The following is a 7,089-nucleotide window of genomic DNA, read 5'->3' as shown; positions in this document are numbered from 1 at the left end:
ATCAGAGTACACTGAGTCCAGTCAGCATCAGTACCCGGATCAGAGTACACTGAGTCCAGTCAGCATCAGTACCCGGATCAGAGTACACTAAGTCCAGTCAGCATCAGTACCCGGATCAGAGTACACTGAGTCCAGTCAGCATCAGTACCCGGATCAGAGTACACTGAGTCCAGTCAGCATCAGTACCCGGATCAGAGTACACTAAGTCCAGTCAGCATCAGTACCCGGATCAGAGTACACTAAGTCCAGTCAGCATCAGTACCCGGATCAGAGTACACTAAGTCCAGTCAGCATCAGTACCCGGATCAGAGTACACTAAGTCCAGTCAGCATCAGTACCCGGATCAGAGTACACTAAGTCCAGTCAGCATCAGTACCCGGATCAGAGTACACTAAGTCCAGTCAGCATCAGTACCCGGATCAGAGTACACTAAGTCCAGTCAGCATCAGTACCCGGATCAGAGTACACTAAGTCCAGTCAGCATCAGTACCCGGATCAGAGTACACTAAGTCCAGTCAGCATCAGTACCCGGATCAGAGTACACTAAGTCCAGTCAGCATCAGTACCCGGATCAGAGTACACTAAGTCCAGTCAGCATCAGTACCCGGATCAGAGTACACTAAGTCCAGTCAGCATCAGTACCCGGATCAGAGTACACTAAGTCCAGTCAGCATCAGTACCCGGATCAGAGTACACTAAGTCCAGTCAGCATCAGTACCCGGATCAGAGTACACTAAGTCCAGTCAGCATCAGTACCCGGATCAGAGTACACTAAGTCCAGTCAGCATCAGTACCCGGATCAGAGTACACTAAGTCCAGTCAGCATCAGTACCCGGATCAGAGTACACTAAGTCCAGTCAGCATCAGTACCCGGATCAGAGTACACTAAGTCCAGTCAGCATCAGTACCCGGATCAGAGTACACTAAGTCCAGTCAGCATCAGTACCCGGATCAGAGTACACTAAGTCCAGTCAGCATCAGTACCCGGATCAGAGTACACTAAGTCCAGTCAGCATCAGTACCCGGATCAGAGTACACTAAGTCCAGTCAGCATCAGTACCCGGATCAGAGTACACTAAGTCCAGTCAGCATCAGTACCCGGATCAGAGTACACTAAGTCCAGTCAGCATCAGTACCCGGATCAGAGTACACTAAGTCCAGTCAGCATCAGTACCCGGATCAGAGTACACTAAGTCCAGTCAGCATCAGTACCCGGATCAGAGTACACTAAGTCCAGTCAGCATCAGTACCCGGATCAGAGTACACTAAGTCCAGTCAGCATCAGTACCCGGATCAGAGTACACTAAGTCCAGTCAGCATCAGTACCCGGATCAGAGTACACTAAGTCCAGTCAGCATCAGTACCCGGATCAGAGTACACTAAGTCCAGTCAGCATCAGTACCCGGATCAGAGTACACTAAGTCCAGTCAGCATCAGTACCCGGATCAGAGTACACTAAGTCCAGTCAGCATCAGTACCCGGATCAGAGTACACTAAGTCCAGTCAGCATCAGTACCCGGATCAGAGTACACGTAAGTCCAGTCAGCATCAGTACCCGGATCAGAGTACACTAAGTCCAGTCAGCATCAGTACCCGGATCAGAGTACACTAAGTCCAGTCAGCATCAGTACCCGGATCAGAGTACACTAAGTCCAGTCAGCATCAGTACCCGGATCAGAGTACACTAAGTCCAGTCAGCATCAGTACCCGGATCAGAGTACACTAAGTCCAGTCAGCATCAGTACCCGGATCAGAGTACACTAAGTCCAGTCAGCATCAGTACCCGGATCAGAGTACACTAAGTCCAGTCAGCATCAGTACCCGGATCAGAGTACACTAAGTCCAGTCAGCATCAGTACCCGGATCAGAGTACACTAAGTCCAGTCAGCATCAGTACCCGGATCAGAGTACACTAAGTCCAGTCAGCATCAGTACCCGGATCAGAGTACACTAAGTCCAGTCAGCATCAGTACCCGGATCAGAGTACACTAAGTCCAGTCAGCATCAGTACCCGGATCAGAGTACACTAAGTCCAGTCAGCATCAGTACCCGGATCAGAGTACACTAAGTCCAGTCAGCATCAGTACCCGGATCAGAGTACACTAAGTCCAGTCAGCATCAGTACCCGGATCAGAGTACACTAAGTCCAGTCAGCATCAGTACCCGGATCAGAGTACACTAAGTCCAGTCAGCATCAGTAACCCGGATCAGAGTACACTAAGTCCAGTCAGCATCAGTACCCGGATCAGAGTACACTAAGTCCAGTCAGCATCAGTACCCGGATCAGAGTACACTAAGTCCAGTCAGCATCAGTAACCCGGATCAGAGTACACTAAGTCCAGTCAGCATCAGTACCCGGATCAGAGTACACTAAGTCCAGTCAGCATCAGTACCCGGATCAGAGTACACTAAGTCCAGTCAGCATCAGTACCCGGATCAGAGTACACTAAGTCCAGTCAGCATCAGTACCCGGGATCAGAGTACACTAAGTCCAGTCAGCATCAGTACCCGGATCAGAGTACACTAAGTCCAGTCAGCATCAGTACCCGGATCAGAGTACACTAAGTCCAGTCAGCATCAGTACCCGGATCAGAGTACACTAAGTCCAGTCAGCATCAGTACCCGGATCAGAGTACACTAAGTCCAGTCAGCATCAGTACCCGGATCAGAGTACACTAAGTCCAGTCAGCATCAGTACCCGGATCAGAGTACACTAAGTCCAGTCAGCATCAGTACCCGGATCAGAGTACACTAAGTCCAGTCAGCATCAGTACCCGGATCAGAGTACACTAAGTCCAGTCAGCATCAGTACCCGGATCAGAGTACACTAAGTCCAGTCAGCATCAGTACCCGGATCAGAGTACACTAAGTCCAGTCAGCATCAGTACCCGGATCAGAGTACACTAAGTCCAGTCAGCATCAGTACCCGGATCAGAGTACACTAAGTCCAGTCAGCATCAGTACCCGGATCAGAGTACACTAAGTCCAGTCAGCATCAGTACCCGGATCAGAGTACACTAAGTCCAGTCAGCATCAGTACCCGGATCAGAGTCACACTAAGTCCAGTCAGCATCAGTACCCGGATCAGAGTACACTAAGTCCAGTCAGCATCAGTACCCGGATCAGAGTACACTAAGTCCAGTTAGCATCAGTACCCGGATCAGAGTACACTAAGTCCAGTCAGCATCAGTACCCGGATCAGAGTACACTAAGTCCAGTCAGCATCAGTACCCGGATCAGAGTACACTAAGTCCAGTCAGCATCAGTACCCGGATCAGAGTACACTAAGTCCAGTCAGCATCAGTACCCGGATCAGAGTACACTAAGTCCAGTCAGCATCAGTACCCGGATCAGAGTACACTAAGTCCAGTCAGCATCAGTACCCGGATCAGAGTACACTAAGTCCAGTCAGCATCAGTACCCGGATCAGAGTACACTAAGTCCAGTCAGCATCAGTACCCGGATCAGAGTACACTAAGTCCAGTCAGCATCAGTACCCGGATCAGAGTACACTAAGTCCAGTCAGCATCAGTACCCGGATCAGAGTACACTAAGTCCAGTCAGCATCAGTACCCGGATCAGAGTACACTAAGTCCAGTCAGCATCAGTACCCGGATCAGAGTACACTAAGTCCAGTCAGCATCAGTACCCGGATCAGAGTACACTAAGTCCAGTCAGCATCAGTACCCGGATCAGAGTACACTAAGTCCAGTCAGCATCAGTACCCGGATCAGAGTACACTAAGGCCAGTCAGCATCAGTACCCGGATCAGAGTACACTAAGTCCAGTCAGCATCAGTACCCGGATCAGAGTACACTAAGTCCAGTCAGCATCAGTACCCGGATCAGAGTACACTGAGTCCAGTCAGCATCAGTACCCGGATCAGAGTACACTAAGTCCAGTCAGCATCAGTACCCGGATCAGAGTACACTAAGTCCAGTCAGCATCAGTACCCGGATCAGAGTACACTAAGTCCAGTCAGCATCAGTACCCGGATCAGAGCACACTAAGTCCAGTCAGCATCAGTACCCGGATCAGAGCACACTAAGTCCAGTCAGCATCAGTACCCGGATCAGAGTACACTAAGTCCAGTCAGCATCAGTACCCGGATCAGAGTACACTAAGTCCAGTCAGCATCAGTACCCGGATCAGAGTACACTAAGTCCAGTCAGCATCAGTACCCGGATCAGAGTACACTAAGTCCAGTCAGCATCAGTACCCGGATCAGAGTACACTAAGTCCAGTCAGCATCAGTACCCGGATCAGAGTACAGTAAGTCCAGTCAGCATCAGTACCCGGATCAGAGTACACTAAGTCCAGTCAGCATCAGTACCCGGATCAGAGTACACTAAGTCCAGTCAGCATCAGTACCCGGATCAGAGTACACTAAGTCCAGTCAGCATCAGTACCCGGATCAGAGTACACTAAGTCCAGTCAGCATCAGTACCCGGATCAGAGTACACTGAGTCCAGTCAGCATCAGTACCCGGATCAGAGTACACTAAGTCCAGTCAGCATCAGTACCCGGATCAGAGTACACTAAGTCCAGTCAGCATCAGTACCCGGATCAGAGTACACTAAGTCCAGTCAGCATCAGTACCCGGATCAGAGTACACTAAGTCCAGTCAGCATCAGTACCCGGATCAGAGTACACTAAGTCCAGTCAGCATCAGTACCCGGATCAGAGCACACTAAGTCCAGTCAGCATCAGTACCCGGATCAGAGCACACTAAGTCCAGTCAGCATCAGTACCCGGATCAGAGCACACTGAGTCCAGTCAGCATCAGTACCCGGATCAGAGCACACTAAGTCCAGTCAGCATCAGTACCCGGATCAGAGCACACTGAGTCCAGTCAGCATCAGTACCCGGATCAGAGTACACTAAGTCCAGTCCGCGGCACATCACTTCCTGATGTATCACATGTCTCTGATCCGAGTCCCTGAGCGTGTCTGGCCGTGCAGCACTCTCAGCGCCACAGACTGGAGGAAGCATTATGTCAGCAACACGTTGAGGAAACTCTGAGTCAGAGGTGATGAGAGTCAGACGGTGTGTTAGACGGCCGTGACATCATGAACCTGCTGATGGACGCATTCCAACACTTGCTCTGCTCCAGCTGTGTTCACCTTGCAGCTGCAGCTCTGAGGCTTTGATCCTGATCAAGTGTTCGAGTCATGTTTCAAGTTTAACTTCTTCATGTGTCTGATATTAGAGTTCACTTTTCATTCAGGAAGTATGACGCTGCGCTGTCAGTAGCTTCTCCAGGTCTGTGATTGGTCGAATGCTCCAGACCCCGCCCCTCTCATGTGAACACCTAGCTAGAGAGGACACGGCTGGCTGAGCGATGCACTCGATAACCCGCGTCGTAGGACCGCTTAGCGAGAGCGCGTGTTCTGGATCAGGCCAACCGGCTAACTCCAACACATCAGGTTAGGTTGAACCGGCTTCGTAGTATAGGCCCCAGGGCACCGAGGTACTGTTGTTGTTGTTGTTGTTGTTGTTGTTGTTGTTGTTGTTATTGATCACATGAAGCTGAAGGTCCAGAGGCCTGCACTACGAAGCCGGATGTTCTCTTAGCGGCAAACTTCAGGGGTAACTCTGGGTTTCCGGTCCTACGCGCTGGTTCTCTTTGTAGCGGCTAGATCTCCATGGTAACGGATGCTGAAGGCTAACCTGCCCGGAGTGTTTAAGTCATGTTTAAAGTTTAACGTCTTCATATTTGTCTAATATTATAGTTTACATTTCATTCAGGAAGTATGACGCTGCGCTGTCAGTGCGCTTGTCCATGTTTGTGATTGGTCGAACGCTCCAGACCCCGCCCCTCTCACGTGAACGCGCTCTCAGCCGGACAGAGAAACCCTGGCTTGAGTTACAGAGCTGAGAACCCGCGCCGTAGGACCGCTGAGCGAGAGCGCGTTTGCTTTGATTAGGCCAGCCGGGTAACTCGGAGAGATCAGGTTGAGCCGGCTTCGTCGTCCAGGCCTCTGGAAGGCTGCGACGCCGGCTCTCAACTCGTTAACGCAAGCCAGCGACAGAGTACATTTCATTTCCTGTGAATGTTAAGAAGCTTAACGGACAGGTAGGACTGAGTGCTGATGGGGTTCAGCCTGCTCTTGGGAACCTTCCATCAGAAGGTAGGAGCTGGAGTCCTGGGGGGGTGCGTGGGTGGGATCAGACTAGGGGTGGGCGATATTGAAAAATATGTTATCACGATATTTTCAGGCAGTATCACGATAGACGATATATATTACGATATTTTTTCCTGTCGGTTCTTATGGTTATCTTTCAAGTTACTTAACAGAACAAGCACCTACAAGGTGACAGAAACTACAGCACAAAGGAGCAACAGACCAACACAGCATTTCAAGCTGGTTTTATTTCAGAAATGAAAGCCTGAATGAACAAGTGAGCAGTGAACATCAATACACATGAAGGAGGGTAAAACATAACTGAGTAAAACATAAAACATCAATGAGGAAAAGTCAGTGCCAAACAATTAAAATGTAAACTTTAGACTTGAAGTGTAATAAAAGACTTCAGCATAACTGAAGGGAAAAACATAAAACGCCACCGCGTCAGTGTGCTAGTCTTTCCATCAGGAGCCCCTTGATGAAATGCCTGCCCTATGGTCGCTCGCTGCAAAGAAAGGGGGCGGGGACTTTGGGAGCGTGTCAAACAACTCGGACTGAACGCAAGCAGAGGGGCGCTGACATTGTGAAATCGATCGGGCTTGATATATGGTGAAATAAAAATCAGTAGGTGAGACTGGGGGAGGCTCTCCGTCCGCTGTCATAGCCCCCTGCGCCGCGCACGGAGAGCCTCTTCCCCTCCCGCTATTTTTTATTTTTTATCACGATAGGACGATATCTCTGAAAAAGCATATCGTGGAGACCTAATATCGTCACGACGATATATATCGTCATATCGCCCACCCCTAGATCAGACTCCATCTTGTTTGCCTGTCTGATAAGGGACTGCTCGTATATGTTCTGGAGAGATGGGTGTTCCACACTTCTCACAGCCGTCTGAACCAGGCGAGCGACCTGTGACTCACTGTCACCGGGCAGTGACACCTCGTGCTCTCCAGCGCGG

This window comes from Pseudochaenichthys georgianus, unplaced genomic scaffold (assembly GCF_902827115.2).
Source record: "Pseudochaenichthys georgianus unplaced genomic scaffold, fPseGeo1.2 scaffold_1970_arrow_ctg1, whole genome shotgun sequence".
Taxonomy (NCBI): domain Eukaryota; kingdom Metazoa; phylum Chordata; class Actinopteri; order Perciformes; family Channichthyidae; genus Pseudochaenichthys; species Pseudochaenichthys georgianus.
This window is presented reverse-complemented; position numbering follows the sequence as displayed.